Source organism: Procambarus clarkii, chromosome 2 (assembly GCF_040958095.1).
Source record: "Procambarus clarkii isolate CNS0578487 chromosome 2, FALCON_Pclarkii_2.0, whole genome shotgun sequence".
In the NCBI taxonomy this organism is placed as follows: domain Eukaryota; kingdom Metazoa; phylum Arthropoda; class Malacostraca; order Decapoda; family Cambaridae; genus Procambarus; species Procambarus clarkii.
This window is the reverse complement of record NC_091151.1, coordinates 24910486-24924498: the sequence shown is the minus strand read 5'-3', so window position 1 is coordinate 24924498 and position 14013 is coordinate 24910486. Positions and strand designations below refer to the sequence as shown.

The 14013-nt window shown below is 44.9% G+C and overlaps 1 pseudogene; it reads left to right on the top strand.

The window, feature by feature from the left end:
- Positions 1-14013, top strand: part of LOC138365957 (beta-1,4-N-acetylgalactosaminyltransferase bre-4-like) — a 74295-nt pseudogene that overhangs the window by 37918 nt on the left and 22364 nt on the right.

Genomic DNA, 14013 nt, shown 5'->3' with positions numbered 1-14013 from the left:
TACTGGTGTTTCCGTGTGTACTGGTCTTACTGTGTACACTGGTGTTACCGTGTGTACTGGTGTTACTGTGTGCACTGGTGTTACTGTGTGCACTGGTGTTACTGTGTATTGGTGTTACTGTGTGTACTGGTGTTACTGTGTACTGGTGTTACTGTGTACTGGTGTTACTGTGTACTGGTGTTACTGTGTTACTGTGTACTGGTGTTACTGTGTACTCACCTAATTGTACTCACCTAATTGTGCTTGCGGGGGTTGAGCTTTGGCTCTTTGGTCCCGCCTCTCAACTGTCAATCAACTGGTGTACAGATTCCTGAGCCTACTGGGCTCTATCATATCTATATTTGAAACTGTGTATGGAGTCAGCCTCCACCACGTCACTTCCTAGTGCATTCCATTCCCTAGTGTACTGGTGTTACGGTGTGTACTGGTGTTACTGTGTGTACTGGTGTTACTGTGTACTGGTGTTACTGTGTGTACTTGTGTTACTGTGTACTGGTGTTACTGTGTTCTGGTGTTACTGAGTGTACTGGTGTTACTGTGTGTTCTGGTGTTACTGTGTACTGGTGTTACTGTGTGCACTGGTGTAAATGTGTATACTGGTGTTACTGTGTATACTGGTGTTACTGTGTGCACTGGTGTTACTGTGTGTACTAATGTTACTGTGTGTACTAGTGTTACTGTGCGCACTGGTGTTACTGTGTACTGGTGTTACTGTGTATTGTAGTTACTGTGTGTACTGGTGTTACTGTGTACTGGTGTTACTGTGTGCACTGGTGTTACTGTGTACTGGTGTTACTGTGTAAACTGGAGTTACTGTGTGTACTGGTGTTACTGTATTACTGGTGTTACTGTGTGTACTGGTGTTACTGTGTGTAATGGTGTTACTGTGTGCACTGGTGTTACTGTGTGCACTGGTGTTACTGTGTGCACTGGTGTTACTGTGTGCACTGGTGTTACTGTGTGCACTGGTGTTACTGTGTGTACTGGTGTTACTGTGTATTGTAGTTACTGTGTGTACTGGTGTTGCTGTGTACTGGCGTTACTGTGTATTGTAGTTACTGTGTGTACTGGTGTTACAGTGTTACTGTGTACTGGTGTTACTGTGTACTGGTGTTACTGTGTGTACTGGTGTTACTGTGTGTACTGGTGTTACTGTATTACTGGTGTTACTGTGTGTACTGGTGTTACTGTGTGTACTGGTGTTACTGTGTGCACTGGTGTTACTGTGTGCACTGGTGTTATTGTTTCCACTGGTGTTACTGTGTGCACTGGTGTTACTGTGTGCACTGGTGTTACTGTGTGTACTGGTGTTACTGTGTGTACTGGTGTTACTGTGTGTACTGGTGTTACTGTGTACTGTAGTTACTGTGTGTACTGGTGTTACTGTGTGTACTGGTGTTACTGTATTACTGGTGTTACTGTGTGTACTGGTGTTACTGTGTGTACTGGTGTTACTGTGTGTACTGGTGTTACTGTATGTACTGGTGTTACTGTGTGTGCTGGTGTTACTGTTTGTACTGGTGTTACTGTGTTTTTGTGTGTACTGGTGTTACTGTTTGTACTGGTGTTACTGTTTGTATTGGTGTTACTGTGTGTACTGGTGTTACTGTGTGTACTGGTGTTACTGTTTGTACTGGTGTTACTGTTTGTACTGGTGTTACTGTGTGTACTGGTGTTACTGTGTGTACTGGTGTTACTGTTTGTACTGGTGTTACTGTGTGTACTGGTGTTACTGTGTGTACTGGTGTTACTGTGCGTACTGGTGTTACTGTGTGTACTGTTGTATGGAGGTTGATATGGAGAATTAAGGTGTTAGCCCATGCAGCAGCTCCACCCTCTCCACGTTGCTACAATTGTCCAGTGGAAAGGCAAATGACAATATGCTTGCGTCCAGCACCGTCACAGGAGCGGCCAGAACAAGATTGAAGCCAACATCTGCCTTAGGGTCACTAGCTCCAGTTTTTTGGATGACTCCTGAATCCCGTCCCAAAACTGGGTATGGCCCCAAGGCAGCGGATGTTTGAGATCAGGGTTGTCCTTTCCTTAGATGAGCTGCCTTCCCAGGCGGTCGAGTCCCATCTATCCGGAGCCGCTGGCTGTAAGGCGCCAGAGGCACGAGGTCGTACACGAGAACGAGGACCTTAAGGGCCACCTCTGTACCACACCTGAAGCAGGCTGGTAGCCTCTCTGAGGTCCCTGCAGAACCTCTAGACCCAGCATTATTATGACCACATGCGTGGTCATAATAATGACAGCATTACACCAAAGATAGTATAATGCTCCTATTATAACACCAGAGATGGAATAATGCTCCCCATATAACACATGTGGTTATAATAATGCCTGCATAACACCAGGGATGATATAACACTCCCTGATTAACACCAGGGGTAGTATAATGCTCCCTGTATAACATGATGGATGGTAAAATGTTACCCGTATAACACAGGTGTGGTCATAATAATGCCTTCATTACACCAAGGATCCCTGTATAACACCAGGGATAGTATAATGCTTCCTGCATGACATCCAGGGATCGTATAATGCTCCCATTATCATACCAGGGATAGCATTAGGCTCCCCATATAACACATGTGTAGTCATAATAATGCCTTCATAACACCAGGGATGGTATAATGCTCCCCATATAACAAAAAAGGATGGTATAATGCTCCTCATATATCATGGTCATAATAATGTCTGTATAACACCAAAGATGGTAGAAAGCTCGCCATATAACACAAGGGATGGTATAATGCTCCCTGTATAACACCAGGGATGGTATAATGCTCCCATTATAACACCAGGGATAGCATTAGGCTCCCCATATAACACATGTGTAGTCATAATAATGCCTACATAACACCAGGAATATTATAATGCTGCATGTGTAACGCCAGGGATGATATAATGCTGCCTGTGTAACACCAGGGATGATATAATGCTCCCCGAATAACACATTAATGGTAATAATAATGCCGACATAACACCAGGAATGATATATAATTATTTATATAACAGCGGAGAGTCCACTATATCTGGACCACTAGCAATAGAACCCAAGTACCTGCATGTTGACGAGTCCGCTGTGTATTATCTGCGTCACACCAGTGAAGGCGTATAGTAACCTTGTCAACACGTGTACAGACAATGTGTATTATCTGCGTCACACCAGTGAAGGCGTATAGTAACCTTGTCAACACGTGTACAGACAATGTGTATTATCTGCGTCACACCAGTGAAGGCGTATAGTAACCTTGTCAACACGTGTACAGACAATGTCTGTTGCAGCCGCGATGACACTATATTACATGGTCGGAACACATGCGGAGCCCACTAACATCTATTTGACATGAATGAAGACTTATAACACTTATGAAAATTATAAGTTTAACAAGACTTATAACGAGAGTGTGCAACCACATGTGCACAATCCTAGTAATAATATACTGATGTTTATATAACAACCTGTGCACCTCAATTAATGGGTTTGAAAGTTTTAATCCCAATGACAACTATATAATACCAATAAGAACTTAATAATACATATTCATCAACCCTGACTGATTTTTTTTTTTACCAGATTGGGGCCTTCCTAAATCACATGCACCCGTTCCTTCAGCGCCAGCAGCTCAACTACTCCATCTACTTTGTCGAGCAGGAAGGTTAGTGATGCTAATATTTCCTTGTTGAGGGCTTCTATCCCGGAGGGAGCCGGTCGGCCGAGCGGACAGCACACTGGACTTGTGATCCTGTGGTCCCGGGTTCGATCCCGGGCGCCGGCGATAAACAATGGGCAGAGTTTCTTTCACCCTATGCCCCGTTTACATAGCAGTAAAATAGGTACCTGGGTGTTAGTCAGCTGTCACGGGCTGCTTCCCGGGGGTGGAAGCCTGGTCGAGGACCGGGCCGCGGGGACACTAAAAAGCCCCGAAATCATCTCAAGATAACCTCAAGATCAAGATAACCTCTGACTAGTGCTCTTGCCTCTTAGTTTAATTGGAAGAGGATCTCTCCAAATGTCATATGTGTTTGAGGTTAACTAAAAAAATCTAAATTATTTGAACAATGAACATTTCCATTTTTGTTTATATAGATTTACATTCACGATAACCTTGTTACTGTGATATTTGGGTCAAAGTTTTCAATGAAGGTTTGCTTTAATAACATTATCTTGGTGGCGGATGTAGATGCACAATGTTCACTAGTGTGTCACATTCTTCAACTATTTTTTTTACCATTGTAGTCGATGTGGCATCAGATGCTTCACAGTCCAGTAAGTAATGTAATAGTGGTGCCTCTGCTTCTGTTGCAAAGATAAGACACTCTCTATAAGAACAAAGATAAGAACCCAGTGGCTTGTTCATTACACATCGCAGTGGATCTTCCTTCCGCTAATTTGGCTCTGTGGCGACTTTTGATAGTTGGGAGTATTTTCTTCTTGATTTTCTCCTTAATCTGTGAGAAACTTGGAGGTATTTTTACCTGTACAACAGGTAGAGCAGTGGCAGTTTTTGCTAGTGAGTCTGCCTTTTCATTACCAACTATGCCAATGTGACTTGGTATCCAATTTAGGGTGATTGACAGCTGTTTCGGTATCGACACCGTTGTTGGAGTGGGGAGTGGTATTTTCAATGGCATTTATGGACCTGCACTCCAACTACCAGGTATTAGGTGCGATGTAGTCAACGTCATCTGTTGGTGGTGGTGTGGCGCCGGTGAAAGACTCATACCTCAGTGAAAGACTCATACCTGTTTCATACCTCAGTTAGATGGTGAGGTCGATGATGATGACCTCTGGTGGGTTGTGTACCGATATCAATGCCATCTAGGTTGTGAAAGCAATTACAATTTCAATTCCCCTGGGAGTTATTCCCCTGGGAGCTATTCAATACCTGGGAGTTAAGTCAGCTGTCACGGGCTGCTTCCTGGGGGTGGAGGCCTGGTCGAGGACCGGGCCGCGGGGACACTAAAGCCCCGAAATCATCTCAAGATAACCTCAAGATACATACCCTTTCTTTAACCACCCAATATACTGACTGTCTAATTAATGACGTTTTATGTTCACAGTGGTGACGTAAGGAGGCGATTGCGATGAGGAGGACAGTTCACCTTGGGCAGTCCTGAACTCTTGACTTGGTCCTGTGAGAGGACAAAGTGACCGCCGTCGGTAGTAGCAGTGTGTTAGTTGCTGGATTTATGTAGTGTTGTATGGACAGACGTACCTGGGAATTGGCCAAGAAGAGTTACGAGATGACGGTAGTGCATCTGTTGAGAAGTGCTGCTAGTGTATTGCTAGAGACTTCTGCCAGGGTGTTAGCTAACCCTGTACATGATTATTTAAGACCCCTGTCAGCTTGTGGCTGAAGCCCTTTGCCAGTGAATTTCTTGAGAGCAGATGTGGGGTACTAGGGCATTATGATGATACGATGCGTAGACTGGCCCCATGTCGAAGGTGTATTCGCCAGTGACTGCCATTGAGTGTAGACAATGTATATGTGAAGATAGTGGACTCACCAGGGCTTGATGAACACTACGGACCTACTGAGTGTCCTGAGTGAAAGCGACAGTGTAAATGTGTAGTTATAATTAGAGATATATATTGGTGAAGGTGATAATGTATTGGTGAAGGTGTAATTGCGTGTTGTTTATTCCCCCTTTATTCCTTGCACTGTTACTTGCTACCACCAATTCTTGAAAACTTTCTATCGACTTTGGGTAGGATCAAGGAGAAGTTATGAGAAACGTTAACAGAAAGAACCCTGTTACTGGCCCCAAGCTGGCTGTAAAAAGACAGTGTGCTTCTTTTCCTAGATGTAGGATTTATGTGATAAGTTGTATATTATCTCTGTACTGGATGAATAACAATGCCTGAAACGAAAATTTAGAGATGGTATGAATGATGGCATCTTGTAAATTATTCTTAATTTCTTAATTTATAGCCTCTGTCAGGGAATATAATTCTGTTTGCAATATTGAGTACCTACTGTTCATGCTCCAGTAAGTTTCATGGTTCTTAGTGTAACCTGCTGCCCCAGCAGAATCTTTTTTTTTATCAACTGATCCATGTGTGACGATGTGAGTGGTTGTCGGTCATGAGATGGTTTCCATTTGTTGTTCTATGACTGCTTTGAGCCTCTGCGAGTCACAAGCTGATTTTCTAACTGGTAATCCTTCAGTGGTTACCTTTAAACTCGGTTCTTCCCATGGAGGAGTTTGCCGAAAATGTTGATATAGGCGATCTTCTCCTTTTCTCTAATAGTCAGTTTCAAGTCCACTTTCTCAATCTTTCGCTTCAATCTTGACCAGATTTTCCGTCCAAGTACTTGTTCTGTATTGAAGGTTTCTATGCAGTAATTTGTTTACGCAATCTTTGACAGTCTGGCGGTGGTTCCACCACGTTTTACTGTTTTGGTGGCTATTTTTTGTTTAATTTTGTTTTCTATGGCTGGCAAGATGGTTTCCATTCTTAGATTCTCTCGCCATGAGAGAATAGGTGCTCGCAGTATTGTTTTGAAGGCATCGTTTTGAGACACTCCAGTTTCTCCCATTGGTTATCACTAAGGGATGTAAGAACAGGAGCAGCATAGTCAATGAATGACCTAACTGCTTGAACGTAGTACATTTTGAGTACTGGTAGAGATGCACCATCTCTAAAACTTGTCAGGGAATGCTAAGCTGAGTTTCTGGTTTTGTAACGTTGCAGAAGATATTAAATTCAAGGATATTTTCATTGAATTGCAGCTCTGATGCCTTGAGTTCTCATTTTAACGGCCATTGGCACTGTGGAGAAAAGCCCGACAGACCACTGGAACATTATCTAACACAGTGCACAGTTACAAACCCATTAAGATTTCAACTTAGATTCAACAGAGCAGAGGAAGTTGTTAAACGCATATGGCAAAATCTTACTGAAGCGACCATACGAATCATAACTACTCATACTCCGCCCAAGTAAAACAGAAACAAGCAACACTTAGTGGGCGAGCCAGGGGCTTAGGGCCCGCGCAGGAATATCCATGAAAAAAATGGCCATTGCTTTGCATTTATGTTGTTTATGCGTTCTGAGCATAACCTAAGGAACTGCTATGCGTTCCACTTCCCTGCTGATGATATCTAGGCATTTTTGTGCACGATTCATAGCGCCTTTGCCATTGATGATGACCACAAAGTCGTCTGCATAGTTAAGCAGTTTGGCTTTTGGTAACTTGAGCTTCATGTATTGTTCCATGAGACAGTTGAAGAGGAAGGGGCTTAGTATTCCTCCCTGCGGAGTCCCATTTTCCAGCCTCTATGAGGAGGATGTTTTTCCTTGGAATTTGACTTTAGCGTCTCTGTTGATTATACTTTGGCAAATGCAAGAGCGTGTCCCTTGATTTTCTTATCCACAAGGCAGCACAGTGTAGCTGGAGCATTGGCTAGCTCTAAGGCTTTTTCAAAGTCCAGAAAAATAAGGATTCCTGGTTTGTCAAAGATTTGATCCAGGTGGGAGGTAAGGCATTCTGTGGGTTTTCTGTCAGCAAAACCATTTTGGTGCAGTGGTTTGGCTTTCCATTCAAATCAATTAAGAGCCATTCTTTCTGCAGCTTTGGCCTGTTCATCCTAAAGGTTTCCAATGTCTTTTGTTGGCTTCGGTTCTTGGTGAATCAAGTAATTTATTATGAGCATTTAAGTCACCCGATATAATAGTTGGTTTGGTGACTGTTATTTCAGAGATTGCAGAGAGATCCATATCGTGTTCTCATTGGCTCCTGTATACATTGAAGATGTAGAGGATTGAATTCCTCATAGTGAGATTAACTCGAATAATTTCGACGTCCTCACCACAGTTTGGCAGGTCTGTGATTGCTGTGGCATTGATATGATTTCTTACTAGTATTGAAGTGCCTCTGGTGCCACCTTGTGCAATTGGAGAGTGGAAACCTTGATATCATGTGATAATGATACTTCTTTCAGTCCTTGTAAATGTTTCTTGAAGTAAAACAATATCAATGTTGTCCTTGAGAAGCACTGCTCTGAGTGTTTGTGTTTTGTTTTTGAATCCTTTGATATTCCAATGTATATTCATGAGTGTTGTTATTGGCCATTATTATGTTATAGTAGAGTCCACCAAGGACTCAAAACCATTGACTCGTTTGTAGTTTATTATGTGCTGATTTTCCCGACTGCTTGTGTCGTCTTAGTTAGAGTGGAGACTGCCACTGGGCGCTGAAACCATTCAGCTTCGTCACCTTCGACTTCATCGAGCATTACAGGTAGGGCTTGTAAACGTGTGGAAAAAACAAGTTCAATAGATTGTTTTTGATCCTCTGTTAACATTTCCTTCTTTAAGTGAGGGTTGGTCTGTTCCAGTGCTTGGAATGCTTTGTCAAGCATCTTGCTGAAGGTCTGTCAGGGAGGCAATAATCATTGGAACAGTAGACACTTCATATATCTTTGGCTCCTTTTCTTTTTTCTGGGTAGGTGAGGAGAATCTGGGTTGGGTCGTGGTGTCTTTGCTACATTCAGGTACTGGGGCATTAGAATATCAAGGGGGTCGTCATTTGTGCTTGGGATGTCTTGGAGGCAATAGCAGGTGTACTCATTTTGCTCCCCTGATCTGTTCGGTTGTTGTTGCCTTGTGGAGTATTGCTTTGGTTTCTCCAGTTATTCGAGGTCAGAGACAGGAGTTTTAGATTCAGCTACTCATAACAAAAGTTCCAAGCAGCACGGGCTATGGTGAGCTCGTAGTGGACTTAACTGGCACAGGAGTGGGGCTGTGAGAGAGAGACAGGAGTTGTTGTTTAAGATTCGCTACTCAGAACAATAAGTTTCAGTAGCACGGGCTATGGTGAGCCCGTAAGTGGAAGCTCTTTGGAGCCATTATCTGTATCAGTGGCTGATACTAGAGATCTGGCGATGGATGGGGTCTTCATGATGGTTTTCAGCCTGGAGGGCTGGCTATACCAGTTATGGAGCTGGTGGGGTTAGTGTAGACCTCTAGGTTTTCCGTTTTTTCTTTGCCTGCGACTTTGGCTGAGCAGTGCTGTCGTTAGAGTTTGGTGACGTGGCCTCCATGAGGAAGTCTTGAACCGTGTAGGTGTCGTGAGACAGGAGGGAACATGTCGAATTTATACTGCTGGGAGGTCAGATGCATACAATTAGGTGACGAGTATGGTGTAAAGGTAAGAGGCACGAGGAAATAACCTATACATAATAATATTAGTCACGTGTAGTGGGCATGGCGTTTTGAGCCGTGACGTCATCGTTGGCATCTTCACGTTCCGGTCTCGCTCTCACTCTTATGGTGGGTAGAGTTAATTGTTCCGCTATTGGAGTATTTATGGTGTGTTGTTCTACTTTTATTTGAAGGCTTCAAGAATCTGAAATCTTTCAATGGATTTTGTTTAATATGCAGATGTGTTTATTCTGAATTTCTCCTTGTTAGGGTGATGTCACGAGCCTCGTGAGCTTGGTCGACGTCGAAGTCACTCCTAATTGTTAAGTAAGTAAGTGGGCATCTGTCAGTCTCAGGAGACTATGGAGTTGCGCTCTGGTTGTCGGTCTGGAGTGGCCTCTCCAGGGCGCAAATCCAGGGTAGGTTGATATGGTGGAGAAGCTGTTACCCATGCAGCAGGTCTCTCCTCTCCACGGCGCCGAAATCCTCCAATGGAAAGACAAACGCCAATACAGTTGGTTCCTGTGCAGTCGCAGGAACTGTCAGAACGAGCTTGAATAACGAGGTTGACTGTAATGCATGTAATTTCTGTAGCTGCTAATTGTTAGAAGCTCCAGAAATCACATGTGTTAGTCAAAACCAAAGAGATCCCAGGTTAGGTTAGGTTATAATAGATTTGGCTCCTATTCATGTTCTCCCCCTTTCTACTGTGGGTGAGCAGGGAAACGGGCCTTACCCTTATATCCTGTAAAGAGGCTCCCATTTTCCAAGATATCAGAGGGGGGATCCGAAGGGAAATGTTGCCAAGCTGTGTGCTCCTTAAAGGGGGCCCTCCATCCATTGCCAAAGTTTGGTTATCTCCTCCCTGAAGATTCTTGATGCTGTAGGAATACACGTTGAAGGGAGCACCATCCTGGAGAGGGGAATCTGCTGTCGTCCGGTCCTCAGAAGGTCGCGCTTCTGTAGTGTAGAAAGTTTGTGTGCCTCTTCCGGTAGAATCCTCTCTGTTCGGGAAACACGACCAAATTATATAAAAATCCTTCTGGAGTTCGCTGTCAACACTCGTTATCCGTTTTATTCGGATAACTAACGAATAGGCGAGAGATGTTTTTAAGGATGCTGGATGACAGGAAGTATGCAAGAGATAAGAATGCAGTTAAGAATTTTTTTAAACCATTTTAGTTTAGAGTCTCTTTCTCGTACAAGTTATACACAGGTGTCGAGGAAGGGTAGCTCCTTGGGGGATAGATTCGACTGTAAAACCCCAATCTGGGCGGAAACCGTTAGCCCATGTGTGAAAAATATTGACCTCTACCTCACACACACTCCAATCGCTGTTCCTTTAATCTGTCGGTAAGCTATTGTCAGAACACAGGAGCGTGTCCTTTAGGTTACAGTCTAAGACATGGCGCAAGCACCGTCCCACTAGCACCCTCCCAGGGGAAACGTCTTACTCTGGCGTCTGGTAGGTCGTCTGCAATTTCTCCTTTTGTGTTCCTCAAAGAAAGCTGTTACTTAACGGGTTGCTGCCACTTGAGGGGTGCTTGGGTACAAGGCCGAGACATCTAGAGAGAAAAGGTTGGCTCCTTCCTGATATGGTTGGTTAAAGTCAGCAATTTTACGAAGAAAATATGTAGGGTCGTACAGTCTCTCAAGCAATAGTTTCAGTAGTGGAGAGAGGATCGCTGTGAGGGTTATATCTACCGGCCTCGTTGGAGCCCTCCAACCATTCAGATCCGGCCGTCCTACCAAGACCCAAGTCTTTATGCACTCTTGCTAAGAAATATTGAGGAGGAAACATAGTAATGTGGACCATGAAGCTATCTCTTGGTGCTGCTGAGAATATTCCTCCTCTTTTCCTGGTTTCAACTGGAATTGGACCGTCCACATAGTTGTTGTCCAGGAGGATAATAAGACTGTTGCTTCCGTTTGCCGCAGGTTGGAGCGTCACCTCTGGGTTTGCCGCAGGTTGGAGCGTCACCTCTGGGTTTGCCGCAGGTTGGAGGGTCACCTCTGGGTTTGCCGCAGGTTGGAGCGTCACCTCTGGGTTTGCCGCAGGTTGGAGGGTCGCCTCTGGGTTTGCCGCAGGTAGGAGCGTCACCTCTGGGTTTGCCGCAGGTTGGAGGGTCGCCTCTAGGTTTGCCGCAGGTTGGAGCGTCACCTCTGGGTTTGCCGCAGGTTGAAGGGTCGCCTCTGGGTTTGCCGCAGGTAGGAGCGTCACCTCTGGGTTTGCCGCAGGTTGGAGGGTCGCCTCTGGGTTTGCCGCAGGATGGAGGGTCACCTCTAGGTTTGCCGCAGGTTGGAGCGTCACCTCTGGGTTTGCCGCAGGTTGGAGGGTCGCCTCTGGGTTTGCCGCAGGTTGGAGCGTCACCTCTGGGTTTGCCGCAGGTTGGAGGGTCACCTCTAGGTTTGCCGCAGGTTGGAGCGTCACCTCTGGGTTTGCCGCAGGTTGGAGCGTCACCTCTGGGTTTGCCGCAGGTTGGAGCGTCACCTCTGGGTTTGCCGTAGGTTGGAGCGTCACCTCTGGGTTTGCCGCAGGTTGGAGCGTCACCTCTGGGTTTGCCGCAGGTTGGAGCGTCACCTCTGGGTTTGCCGCAGGTTGGAGCATCACTTCTGGGTTTGCCGCAGGTTGGAGCGTCACCTCTAGGTTTGCCGCAGGTTGGTCACCTCTAGGTTTGCCGCAGGTTGGAGGGTCGCCTCTGGGTTTGCCGCAGGTTGGTCACCTCTAGGTTTGCCGCAGGTTGGAGGGTCACCTCTGGGTTTGCCGCAGGTTGGAGCGTCACCTCTGGGTTTGCCGCAGGTTGGAGGGTCGCCTCTGGGTTTGCCGCAGGTTGGAGCGTCACCTCTGGGTTTGCCGCAGGTTGGTCACCTCTGGGTTTGCCGCAAGTTGGAGGGTCGCCTCTGGGTTTGCCGCAGGTTGGAGCGTCACCTCTGGGTTTACCGCAGGTTGGAGCGTCACCTCTGGGTTTGCCGCAGGTTGGAGGGTCACCTCTGGGTTTGCCGCAGGTTGGAGCATCACTTCTGGGTTTGCCGCAGGTTGGAGCGTCACCTCTAGGTTTGCCGCAGGTTGGTCACCTCTAGGTTTGCCGCAGGCTGGAGGGTCACTTTTGGGTTTGCCGCAGGTTGGAGGGTCACCTCTGGGTTTGCCGCAGGTTGGAGCGTCACCTCTGGGTTTGCCGCAGGTTGGAGCATCACCTCTGGGTTTGCCGGAGGTTGGTCACCTCTAGGTTTGCCGCAGGTTGGTCACCTCTGGGTTTGCCGCAGGTTGGAGCGTCACCTCTGGGTTTGTGTACAGTTGAGGTTCGGAGGTCTGTCGCCTCCATTCCTGTTACAAGATTGGTCTCTTCTTGTGCTGTTGTTTTAATTGTGGCAGAAATGTCCATTCCACCAATTTCCACGTCCTTCCAGTCGACTGTTACCCTGAGTCCTGTAGTTCCTTGTGTCTCTACTGAAATCCTGTCTGCATGTCTTTCCTTCTACAGTGTGGTAGAAGGGCGGCCTCTGGTTGACATGTTGCCTGTTGCACTGTATTTTTTCTTTGACTTCTAGGAGGAACCCATTGTTCTGTCTGCATGTTTCCTGGTTCTTATCAAGCAACGAGCCCCAGATGTGCATGAATGATATTGTATTATTCATACAATACTTTTCGTGACGTTAGTTTATTTCAGAGGTGGCCATACCGCGGCTCGGGAGTCACATGCGACCATTTGACCTTTAATATGCCGTTCGTGAGCAATTCTAGTGAATTCAAATATTCTAGAAATGTCGTCCTGAATCCAGAGCAAGAAACGTATGGCTATATAAACAGCTGGGATACTTAGGGAAGGGAGAATAGTATAAGTGCGGGCCTAGCTTGTACACTTCATATTAAATCTAGTTTTTAGTGTATTTGAAAACTTTGTGAAGGAAAATATCTTACAAATTGTAAAATACGAAAATATGAAGAGGAACTCAAATTTTCAGCCATAGTCGGAGGAAGAGTTTGTTCTGTAATGAGGTTTGTGAAGGGGAAGCATCGTGCTGTCCTTACAAACCAACACCTGACGAAGCTAATTCGCTCTGACAACATATCAGCCAGATTTGGAACGACTTATATGCAAGATGAAGACATAAAAGACCAATACTAGCAGTAAATAGCGTCTTAAATTGCTTGATATGTGTAGCATTGTATTTTTGTCAAAAAAAATATAATTTTAATAATTAAATTTCTTACTTACAAAATTAATCTTAAAATATTTCAATTTTTTGCTCTACTTTTTTGTTAAATATTTGTCTCTCTGATTGCTGAAACTAACACAAATTAAGTTTAAAAACTGCCTGCATGAATATATATTATGGCATTCAATGTGCAGATTTTTAAATTTAAATAAAATTTTTGTAAAAAAAAACTGTATATAACAATAAAAACGTAAGTGTAAATTTTGTTGATGTCTGTGCTTTCAAACATCTGAGCTTTATCATTTGTGGCTCAAAGAGTGAGCAAGTTGGACCACTCTTGGTTTATACAAGGCGTTCACTACATCACTCACACCTGACTGTCGACTCCGGCCACATGACTGGGACCACTCCATAATACCTAATTATATCTGGTACTACTTTATTACAAGTAGCTTCTTTTACCCAACTGCTTCTAGCTTCTACCACGGTAAGTATCGTGTCCAGGTTCTGAGAGGCGGGTGATAGGCCTGATGTTGCTGCCTGACAATATGTTGATCAATCCATCCACTGACTAGACTCCATGGTCCCTGGAAAACATACACTAACTCTTTTTCTTGTATTCCTAGACTAAATCCTTCCCATATTTCTACTTTTAAATCCCAGAACAATCAAATTCCTCTATGTTCCTTTTGTTTTGT